Source organism: Quercus robur, chromosome 2 (genome assembly GCF_932294415.1).
Source record: "Quercus robur chromosome 2, dhQueRobu3.1, whole genome shotgun sequence".
Classification (NCBI taxonomy): Eukaryota; Viridiplantae; Streptophyta; class Magnoliopsida; order Fagales; family Fagaceae; genus Quercus; species Quercus robur.
In genome coordinates this window covers 6,884,306-6,896,076 of record NC_065535.1, presented here as the reverse complement: position 1 = coordinate 6,896,076, position 11,771 = coordinate 6,884,306, and the positions used below count along the sequence as shown (strand labels likewise).

The following is an 11,771-nucleotide window of genomic DNA, read 5'->3' as shown; positions in this document are numbered from 1 at the left end:
TGAATAGTTTAACCAAGATAACAACACACCTACCCTATCATGTAGAGTGTAGACACCAGAGAAGGGAGGAGCGGCATGGCCCCTAGATTTAAAAAAAAAAAATCCCCTCTTCCCTCTTGCAATTTCTACACTGTATTATATATATATATATATATATATATGTGGGGCCCAATAGTTTAGGGGCCCGGCTCGCTCGCTTATGGGGAGTCCACAGGCCCCAAACTAAAGGAGGCCAGGGCCCAAGTCCAAAAATAGGAAGTCCAAAGTGGCCCGAAGATACAGCCGAGGACAGTTTAGTCCTCGGCAGACCCAAAGTCTCATGGATTAGAGTGGAATACAAGCTAACTTGAAAGATCAGAAAATATCTTGAGGAAGTTGTCCTTAATACCCTTCACTGATATGACACTGCACCTAACAGAGCCGGATTCTTAGGCTTTATTGATCATCTCCAACAATTTCGGGATTAGATTGATGGGACAGATATCTGTCCTGGAAAGATCGACCCTACACGTGGACGAGGGACAACAAACGTAGGCTAGTATAAAAGGAAATGTAAACTAATTAGGAAGGGGCTCCCATCTGACTTTCGGAGAAAAACCTCAAGAAGGAGAATTTCCGGATAATATATGCGCATCACCCCGAAAAATCCACCGTCGGGTAACCGGAGAAAACATTAGTGCTCCTCGGACATGATCCGAGGAGCCAAATCCCTCAAGTCACAAAGGTGTAAGGCCTGAATATCCAGACTAAAGCATTTTCTTGTCTTGGTTCCCCTAAAGTCCGGCCTGTACTAACGCCCCGTGACCCAACGTTAGCCTTTCAAACCCACTCTCTACAAATATTATTGTGGGAGATCTTTCACGCGCGAGCCCAACGTCGTTGTTGGGCCGTTTGAGAGTCGTGTCCCTATAATTGGCGCCGTCTGTGGGAAGGCTTGCGCGTTGGCACGGGTGGCGCGTGAGTCAGCTCTCTAGTAAGCGGAGATTCACGAGTTCTTCCCATCTCCGGCGACGTGCAGTTTTTGCTCCGTCATAAGCTTCTGCTAGGGGCTACGCCTTGCACTGCTAGCGGCGCGGGCAGCTCTAGGGGCTTCTGGCCTCAAGCCAACTCTCCCCTCCCTGTCCTAGGGGCTAACCTTCGAAAAATAAATAAGTATAGAGAAAAGACTACTTAAAAAGAAATCTTGCAAGTTTTGGACAGAACCAAGGCCTTGCATGGTCCTCGGACCCAAGCCTGTGGGGAAACCAAGTACAAACAAGAAATCTTATAAGTTTTAGACAGAACCGAGGCCTTGCATGGTCCTCGGACCCAAGTCTATGGGGAAACCAAGTACAAACAAGAAATCTTACAAGTTTTGGACAGAACCAAGGCCTTGCATGGTCCTCGGACCCAAGCCTGTGGGGAAACCAAGTACAAACAAGAAATCTTACAAGTTTTGGACAGAACCAAGGCCTTGCATGGTCCTCGGACCCAAGCCTGTGGGGAAACCAAGTACAAACAAGAAATCTTACAAGTTTTGGACAAAACCAAGGCCTTGCATGGTCCTCGGACCCAAGCCTGTGGGGAAACCAAGTACAAACAAGAAATCTTACAAGTTTTGGACAGAACCAAGGCCTTGCAAGGTCCTCGGACCCAAGCCTATGGGGAAACCAAGTACAAACAAGAAATCCTACAAGTTTTGGACAGAACCAAGGCCTTGCATGGTCCTCGGACCCAAGCCTGTGGGGAAACCAAGTACAAACAAGAAATCTTACAAGTTTTGGACAGAACCGAGGCCTTGCATGGTCCTCGGACCCAAGCCTGTGGGGAAACCAAGTACAAACAAGAAATCTTACAAGTTTTGGACAGAACCGAGGCCTTGCATGGTCCTCGGACCCAAGCCTGTGGGGAAACCAAGTACAAACAAGAAATCTTACAAGTTTTGGACAGAACCAAGGCCTTGCATGGTCCTCGGACCCAAGCCTGTGGGGAAACCAAGTACAAACAAGAAATCTTACAAGTTTTGGACAGAACCGAGGCCTTGCATGGTCCTCGGACCCAAGCCTGTGGGGAAACCAAGTACAAACAAGAAATCTTACAAGTTTTGGACAGAACCAAGGCCTTGAATGGTCCTCGGACCCAAGCCTGTGGGGAAACCAAGTACAAACAAGAAATCTTACAAGTTTTGGACAGAACCGAGGCCTTGAATGGTCCTCGGACCCAAGCCTGTGGGGAAACCAAGTACAAACAAGAAATCTTACAAGTTTTGGACAAAACCGAGGCCTTGCACGGTCCTCGGACCCAAGCCTGTGGGGAAACCAAGTACAAACAAGAAATTTTACAAGTTTTGGACAGAACCGAGGCCTTGCATGGTCCTCGGACCCAAGCCTATGGGGAAACCAAGTACAAAAAATAAAAACCATAAGTTTTGGACGGAACCTAGGCCTTGTATGGTCCTCGGATTCAAGCCTATGGGGAAACCAAGTACACAAGCACCATCGGAGTTCCCTACTTCCCAGTCGATTGCTCGGATGGATTATTTAGAGATTATCAGCCTTGGACGGTATTCACGTGCTTATCACAGATTATTCAACTGCTATCCCGGTTAGTTTCCCAAGTTTGATTTACTATGAATTATCGATATATTGCCTGATAGTATTTGATAAATTGGAGTTAGTTAGATTATGTTTCAAGCTATTTAGCTCTAAATATTCTGAAAGAAACACACGCATGGGGCACACTCACTCACAAGGTAGTGTAGTCAAAGGAACAGTATCCAAAACAATTAAAGAAATTTCCATTATCACTAAAACAAAGAAATAGTACAGCGTACAATGAAAAGCTGGAATCGGTTTGCGTCAAAGCTCATTACATAACCGAAAAGAAAGGAAGATACAAGAGAATAGAAAGAAAGCTGAGGAAGTAGGTCAGAGGAGAGGTTGGCTACAGCCCCAAGACCTTGTCCTTCCTCAATGCTTTCATATGCCCACAACTCAAACAGCAAAAGAGATCCAACTTGAACCTGACACCGTTGAAGGAAAGGTGCAGGGGGTTGGAGGTTGAGGGACTTTCTCTAAATATACGCTTGTCGCAAAGCAGAGGCGCTGCCACACCAAAATTCTGGCATGGACAGAACCTGCTTCGGATTTTGACTAAAAGAGGGAGAGACCCCCTTCCCCCTCGGTCGAAAGGGAGTGTTCTCCTGAGCTTATGCTTCCTGTGCCCATACCTTACTACTTTGAGTCTCATGAGGACACGGTGCTTCTGCGGCGGAGAGAGTTCTTTCTTCCCAACCCTTGCCTTAGACATGTTATGTTAAGGGAGTAGAGCTCCGGAAGTGGGAGTTAAGATATGGGAGAAAACTGAAGGAGTTGTGCGTATATAAAGCAACTTTCTCCCCCTCCTGTTTATTTGAAAAGATAAGGGGGTGGTAGTCAACTCACGCAGCATCCCAAGGTACGCTACAGACAAAACAGTTCTGACTCAACTTTCAACATCAACTGCAACCACAAGATTAAAGAAGTCTCGTAAAGGCGCACCTCGATCATTGTGACATCAGAGAGTACCGCGTGGCCAGAGGTTGCAGAAATATCTCTTAATTCATGGGCTAAGTGGATTCGCGGCCCAGGCCCGCTCTGCGTGAGGGCCCAGGGACTGCGGCCCCCGCCGAGAAATAGCCGTTACCGAGGACAACCCCTGCTCAGGCGCCTTATGAAATGCCTGATGAAAGGGAGAATCTGAACTCGAAGAGTTTTGGGCAGAACCTAGGACTTGTATGGTCCTCGGACTCAAGCCTATGGGGGAAACCAAGGACATAAAAGTCTTGGACAGAACCTGGGACTTGTATGATCCTCGGACTCAAGCCTATGGGGAAACCAAGGACATAAAAGTCTTGGACAGAACCTGGGACTTGTATGATCCTCGGACTCAAGCCTATGGGGAAACCAAGGACATAAAAGTCTTGGACAGAACCTGGGACTTGTATGATCCTCGGACTCAAGCCTATGGGGGAAACCAAGGACATAAAAGTTTTGGACAGAACCTAGGGCTTGCATGGTCCTCGGACTCAGGCCTTTTGGGAAATCAACTGCTCGGATGGAGAAGTTTCTCGGCTCAAATACGGGAAAAAGTTTAGGCCAGTGTGTTAAGAAGATGGCGAAACGAACTGATGATCGTTGGCCTAAGGAAATTGTTCATTGGAAGGGTGACATGTCCTCGGATAACTACTTCTTACACCTTATCGAACACTTAGTCCCCATCTCGACTAATTTTAAGGTAAGTCTCGTTCCTCACTGGTCGGATTGTTATGTCGAATAATAATTTTGTTAAAGTTATTATGGCGTCTTTTTGTTAGCGAGCATTTTGGCCTTAGTTGTCATTGGTTCAAATGCTATACTACTGTGCCGAGCAGAACTTGCAAATTTATTAAAACATATAAACAAAACATGCGAAATAGAATAACAGTAACTTTTATTAATATAAAAAAAATCATTACAACGTACAAAGAAGGGCTTAAGCAAGCCTATACAAAAAATGAACTGCCGAAGCAGTAATAACATCCGTAATACAGATAAGTAAACCGCCAGGTGTCCTTTAAACTCGCCTTCAAAGTCTCTCTAAAATCTCTGCCTCAGTACTGTTCATATCAGAAGAAAAACTTTGTATAGAAAAGGAGAAGGAGAAGGAAGAAGAATTGGAACACATGGAAGCACTTCAGCAAACTCTTGTCGCTGAGGAGAACAAAGGGAAAAGAAGATGGAGGACATGAGCAAGAAGGAGGAGAAGAAGAGAGAAGAGATGAAGAAAATAGAAAGGAGCAAAAGAGAGAGAAGGGGAATCAAAGGATGGCGCCAGTGAACAAAGAGAGGAAGAAGCAAGGGCATTTAGTCCCTGCCTCAATCCTAACTCTTAGCACACTGGAGCCATATTAGGTATGCTCATGAGAGAGCAGATGGAGATGACAAGGGAGGTTTTCGACTCAGTCACACCGGAAGTGGGGTGTGACGAGTCCCTGCTTCGGATTTTGGCTAAAAGAATGGGGAGACAAATCTTGAGTCTCCGCCATCCTTGCCCCGACCGAGCCATCTCAAGTTTTGTTAGGACATGACGTTTCTGGGAAAGGAAGGGTTTGTTCATGGCTGATTACTATGGGGGATGTATTATCGGATAGGGAATAACCCGATTGAGGAAGTGAACTTTGAGAAGGGCCTGAGGGATTCAGATATGAGAAAATCGCCTTCTGTCTTCTTTCTTTATATAGGGGACGAAGAAAAGGGTATATAACGCGTTCAGATCCCCAAGGAAATCTGCAGAGAAGAATGCGCCGTTTCGTTCCCCCACGCCATCAGTAACCGTTAGATCTGGGAGGTCTCGTAAATGGGAAGATATTAAAGACACGCTGCAGATAACCAAACGTCATAATGGCAACGTACGCAAATTCAGGAAAACGGCTCATAGACCGGTACATTCCTCGGGGAGGTGAAGAGTCGCCCACGTTGATCAAGGGCTGAACTAAATGAATTGCAATGAAGGCTTGACATTATCAAAACCCACCTTTCCAACCATGATGTTGGACAGCAGGATTTTGAGGGGCTAATGTGGGGCCCAATAGTTTAGGGGCCCGGCTCGCTCGCTTATGGGGAGTCCACAGGCCCCAAACTAAAGGAGGCCAGGGCTCAAGTCCAAAAATAGGAAGCCCAAAGTGGCCCGAAGATACAGCCGAGGACAGCTTAGTCCTCGGCAGACCCAAAGTCTCATGGATTAGAGTGGAATACAAGCTAACTTGAAAGATCAGAAAATATCTTGAGGACGTTGTCCTTAATACCCTTCACTGATATGACACTGCACCTAACAGAGCCGGATTCTTAGGCTTTATTGATCATCTCCAACAATTTCGGGATTAGATTGATGGGACAGATATCTGTCCTGGAAAGATCGACCCTACACGTGGACGAGGGACAACAAACGTAGGCTAGTATAAAAGGAAAGGTAAACTAATTAGGAAGGGGCTCCCATCTAACTTCCGGAGAAAAACCTCAGGAAGGAGAATTTCCGGATAATATATGCGCATCACCCCGAAAAATCCACCGTCGGGTAACCAGAGAAAACATTAGTGCTCCTCGAACATGATCCGAGGAGCCAAATCCCTCAAGTCACAAAGGTGTAAGGCCTGAATATCCAGACTAAAGCCTTTTCTTGTCTTGGTTCCCCTAAAGTTCGGCCTGTACTAACGCCCCGTGACCCAACGTTAGCCTTTCAAGCCCACTCTCTACAAATATTATTGTGGGAGATCTTTCACGTGCGAGCCCAACGTCGTTGTTGGGCCGTTTGAGAGTCGTGTCCCTACAATATATATTATTGGTCCTCTTGGAAAAAAATTATGTCTTCACCCTTAACCATAGAATTGATATAACAAAGATTAACCCAAAAAAAAAAAAAAAATTCTAGAATAAATAGAATAGAATGTTGTATTAGATACACCCAATTATCCAAGTTTAACCTGTTAGTGACTGTTACATCGCAATATGCAAATAACATATTCTAGAATAAATTCAGATTGATTCAAAAATTTGTCTATGTAAATAGAATAAATTCTAGAATATAACTATAACTATTATGGTTGAGTAATTATTTTCACCTAATAACAAATATGCAAGTATATACATCGCAATATTGCAAATAACCTAGATTAATCCAGATTGATTCTACGGTCAAATGTGCTAGATTTATGATTCATGTTATTGCGAGGAGCAGGTATCGTTTGTTATGTATACCAAACTAGCAAAGTAACAACTAACAACCAAAATGACTGAATATCCTGGGAAGTAGGATCAATTCAAAACCTTCAAAGAGTCAAATTACGATACTAGTTAATAAACTCATAATTATGAGGTGTTTGACAGATTAAATATTTGAGTTAGTTATTTATTTATAAAAAGGTGAATGCAGCAAGTTTAGAAATCAAAATGAAGAAATAAGAACAATTCTGTTTTTAACAGAATTGTGAGAAACACAATTTGACCTGTTAATCTCTTATACTTGCTGTAACTCTCTCTCTCTCTCTCTCTTTCTATTTTGGAATAATATTTTTAACTATCTCGATTGTGTAATCTGTTAAATACCTAGCTATATAAGAAGTACGATTTTATTAACTGGTACCATGGTTAGAAGGTTTTTGTTGCCCTCATTTGTTTCTAGCTCAAGAGTCCACTGTTTTCTTTTTCCATGAACAAAGCTTATATCTCACCACAAAAAATATAAGTACTTAATAAAATCGTACTTAACGAGAGAGCCAATAAATTACATCAGAGTTGTTGCGTAGTTTGCATGTAGTCCCTGGGGTAGCATACATGCAGGGATAAACATCATGATGTACAGTTATGGAAATCAAAATCGAAGAGAATCTCCATGAAAGAATATCCATCACTACACTTTGGAAGTACTTAGAAAATTAAAGCAAAGATAAAAATCATATATATTTGACCTTAGTGATCCAATTGTGAATTTGTGATTACCATGGAAACAAAAGTATTGATCGTAGGAGCTGGGCCTTCTGGTCTTGCAACTTCAGCATGCTTAACTCGCCACTCGATCCCGCATTTGATACTTGAAAGAGAAGATTGTTATGCTTCTCTTTGGAAGAAAAGAACCTATGATCGATTAGGTCTCCATTTAGCAAAAGAATTATGTTTCTTGCCACATAAGCCTCTCCCTCCTGATGCCCCTAACTATATGCCCAAAGATTTTTTTCTTAAATATATAGACGATTATGTCTCACAATTTAATATAAAGCCTCTCTACCATCGCACTGTTGAATCGGCATCATTGATTGAAGGTGGAAAGAAATGGAGAATTGAAGCTAAGAACACATTAGAAGGAAATGTGGAAGTTTACCATGCTGAGTTCTTAGTGGTTGCTAGTGGTGAGAATAATGAGGGTTATATTCCTGATATTAAAGGGTTGTCAAGTTTTCCAGGAGAGATTCTCCATTCCAACCATTTCAAATCGGGTTCGAGACATAAATCTAAGGATGTTTTGGTAATTGGATGTGGTAATTCTGGAATGGAGATTGCCTATGACCTTGAAGACCATGGATCGAGCTCGCACTTCAATTGTCATTAGAAGTCCAGTAAGATTCTCTCTTCTTATTGTGTGCGTATTAATTTGCATGCATGTTCTCTCTCTCCAACCCAATATCTTATAATGATAACAAGGGAAAAGTTAATGGATATTGTGTTTCACTTTATATTCCATCAATCACAACTTGCCATATATTTGTTTAACTTTTCTTATAAAATAACCAAAATTTAAAATGAAAAAAAATAATAATAAACACATGACTCTTTTTTAAAAATAGAAATGTTTATAAATTATTGATGGAACACAAAAAATGATACAAAAAATTTATATTTTTATAAGAGTTTATAATATATTTAATGTATTTCATAAAAATAGAAAAGTTTATAAATAATTAATGTACTTCATTTTTCCTTTAATTACTCTAGACCTATAATTGCTCTTTTCTTGTTATGAGACCTCTAATTACTCTTAAACCATAATAGCTCATTTAACCAAATAATATTTAGGAGCCATCCTAGATATATTTCCACAAACTATTTTACAATATTTTTACAAATTGTTGTTGTGATCAACTTCTTAGTTCTTACAAGTCTTCATCTAGATTCACTATTAACATTATCTTTTCATTTACTAATAACTACTCACCACCAACAGTTTGTAAAATTTGTTGCAAAAAAGTTTGTATCTCTAGCATTTTCCAGAAATTTATAAGTAAATATTTTTAATAAAAACATTCTTTATTTATTTTTTAATTTTTGTAGAAAATTAAAGATATGGACTTTTTTTTTTCTTTTTAGAAGAAATTATAAATGTGAATTTCATGGTTAAAAGTTAAGAATCCTTTAATTTTTATTAATTTTATATATACACACACATATACTAGAACCTAATAATGATAATAAAAATAATAAAACAATCCATTATTTCTTTTTACAACTCTTGCACATGAAATTCATACAATTCGATCCTGTTGACATCATAAAAATCTAATATATATAATTTTAAGAAATGTTTGGTTCCAAATATGTTTGGAGTTATATTTTCTAGTCTATTATGTAGTAATTTATAAGACTATTTTTGAGTATTATTTAAAAAATCCACATGACTTATTAACAAAATCATGCGACTAAAATAGTAAAATTACATATGAATGATCTCTTTAATCGTCAAATTTAGATTGGAGAAATGTAGTACCAAACATGTTTGAAGCCATACCTCTTCGTTTATAACATTGTAATAGTTAACTCACTATATACTAATGTATTTGATTGTAGTTTCATGTGCTGACCAAAGAATTGGTGCATCGAGGAATGTCTTTGTTGAATTATCTCCCAACTTACATGGTGGATACTCTAATCACAATGCTTGCAAGACTCGAATATGGTGATCTAACTAAGTTTGGGATTTATAGACCACCGAGAGGTCCATTCTCTAATAAAAATGTAACCGGAAGATCTCCGGTTATATCGATGTTGGAACCATAGGAAAGATTCAAAATGAAGAAATAAAGGTAATTTCTCATGATCATAATTAAAACTATGCTTTTAATTAAGGCAAAACATGTTTTTTGTTCCTACGTCTTCTCCTAAAATATATATATATATATATATATATATATATTTTGTCAATATTTTTCATATCTTTTATTTTTGTCTTTATATTATTAAATTTGCTATCATTTTGATCTTGAGTCTTGACCCTTATGAACAATTCATGATACGTAGCTAATGAATTGCACTACTAGTTTAAAAAATAACATTTTCTGAAATTGAGAAGTTGTTTGGGACCAAAATAATAGTCACTTTAAAATTATGAAGACTAAAATAAAAATTGTGAAAACTTAAACAACCAAGTTAAAAATTAAGTGATTCTATAAAATAAAAAAGTCAAAATTTAAGAATCAGAAATGTGGTTTTACCTGACTCCTTTTTAATATTTGAGGAACATGTTCACAAGCAAAATAAATAAATGAAATTTACTGCTACTATTTTTATTTAATCAAGAAATTAAGTGCCTGAGTTTTCTCCACATTGCAACACATAATTCACATGATATCTAATATGAAAGTTTCCTTTCTTGCTTTACTGCAGGTTGTCCCGGAGATTTTGAACATTGAAAAGAATAATGTGAAGTTCAAAAATGGCACCGAAAAGAATTTCGATGCCATTGTTTTGGCCACCGGCTATAAAAGCGCAGCTAATAAGTGGCTAAAGGTCTTCTTCTTCTTCATCAACATTATCATTATTATTATATATTCTCTGTCCCATTGTCATTTGTCAATCCTCCTTATTCCATTTTAGGAAGTCTTAAAATTAAGTTATCTTCAAAAAGTTAATAAATAAATTAGGGAACTTTGTACTTTTTATGTAAAAACAATGTGTAATGGTGTGTGTTTTTTTATTATTAGCGTAATGGTGTGTTTGGATGGTAGCTAGATTTGGGAATATAAATTTGGATTTGAGAAATTAAAATCCAAATACCTGGTTTGGATAGTTTATAAAATGTTAAAATTTTGAATTTGACAAATCCACATAGTTGAAAAAACTAGCTTCTAAACCTATAGAATTTTAGAAATCTATACATCATGCTTAAATATTTATGAACTTGGAATTAAAACATTTTAAATCCATCACTTTAAAATTCAAATTCAAATACAAATTCAAGTATCCAAACACAACCTAAATAATTTTCTTTTAGAAAGTTGGATTTTTTAAATAGATGTAACAAAATTAAAATGGGAACCAAGGGCACTTGGTAATGTGTTATAAAAGGGCATTTGGTCCTGTAGTAATATGTAATGTTATCTTTTGTAGGACTATAAGTATGCTCTTAATGGTGATGGAATGCCAAAGAATAGAGTGCCAGAACATTGGAGAGGAGAGAAGGGTTTATATTGTGCTGGATTGTCAAGGAGAGGACTCTTTGGAGTATCAATGGATGCCGAGGCCATTGCCAATGACATCAACAAGGTCATAACTAGCCAAAAAAAGAGTTCAATTCATCCTGAGGATACAACTAATGATTTTTTTTCCCTGACTTCTCCTATTTCTATTTGAGAGTACTTTACATTTATTTTGTGATAATGATAATAAGATTTGGACGTATAACGCTTATTTTATGATGATTGTTTTTATTATTAAGCTAAGACATTGATTGAATTTGTTTTAATAGCGGAATTCAAGCTTATATCCTTTATTTAGCAACAACAAATTTTAATAGACTTACAAAAATAAAATAAAATTTAACAGTATTTGAGCTTATTGCAACATACATACGGAAAGTACACTCCATTTAAATCTTGGAGTAAAGTTCCCATCTTATGAAAGACTTGTCCGATAAACAACTAAATTCATCCTTAGTTCTTTATGATGAAAATACAATTTGTGATAATTCTTCAATATGAAGTAATTCCCATCTTTTGAAAGACTAGTCCAATAAACAACTAAATCCATCTTTAGTTCTTTATTATGAAAATACAATCTGTGATAATTCTTCAATATGAAGTAATCAATACGAGAGAGAGAGAGAGAGAGATTTTGATTAATCTTTGTTTAATTAACAATAAGAATACTATGCCAGTATTTATACAAGAAAACCATCTTGACAGAATAATTACAATTTCTAAAAATATGAAATTGATCTGTGAAAGGTGGGATTAGTTGAGAGGCAGAGTGGGGGGGGGGCAATTGACCCCCTAGCTCCTTGAAAAAAAT

At 38.4% G+C, this 11,771-nt stretch overlaps 1 pseudogene; it reads left to right on the top strand.

The window, feature by feature from the left end:
* The first annotated feature begins 7,494 nt into the window (after nucleotides 1-7,494).
* LOC126694086 (probable indole-3-pyruvate monooxygenase YUCCA10) lies at nucleotides 7,495-11,114 on the top strand (annotated as a pseudogene).
* Nucleotides 11,115-11,771: the final 657 nt, after the last annotated feature.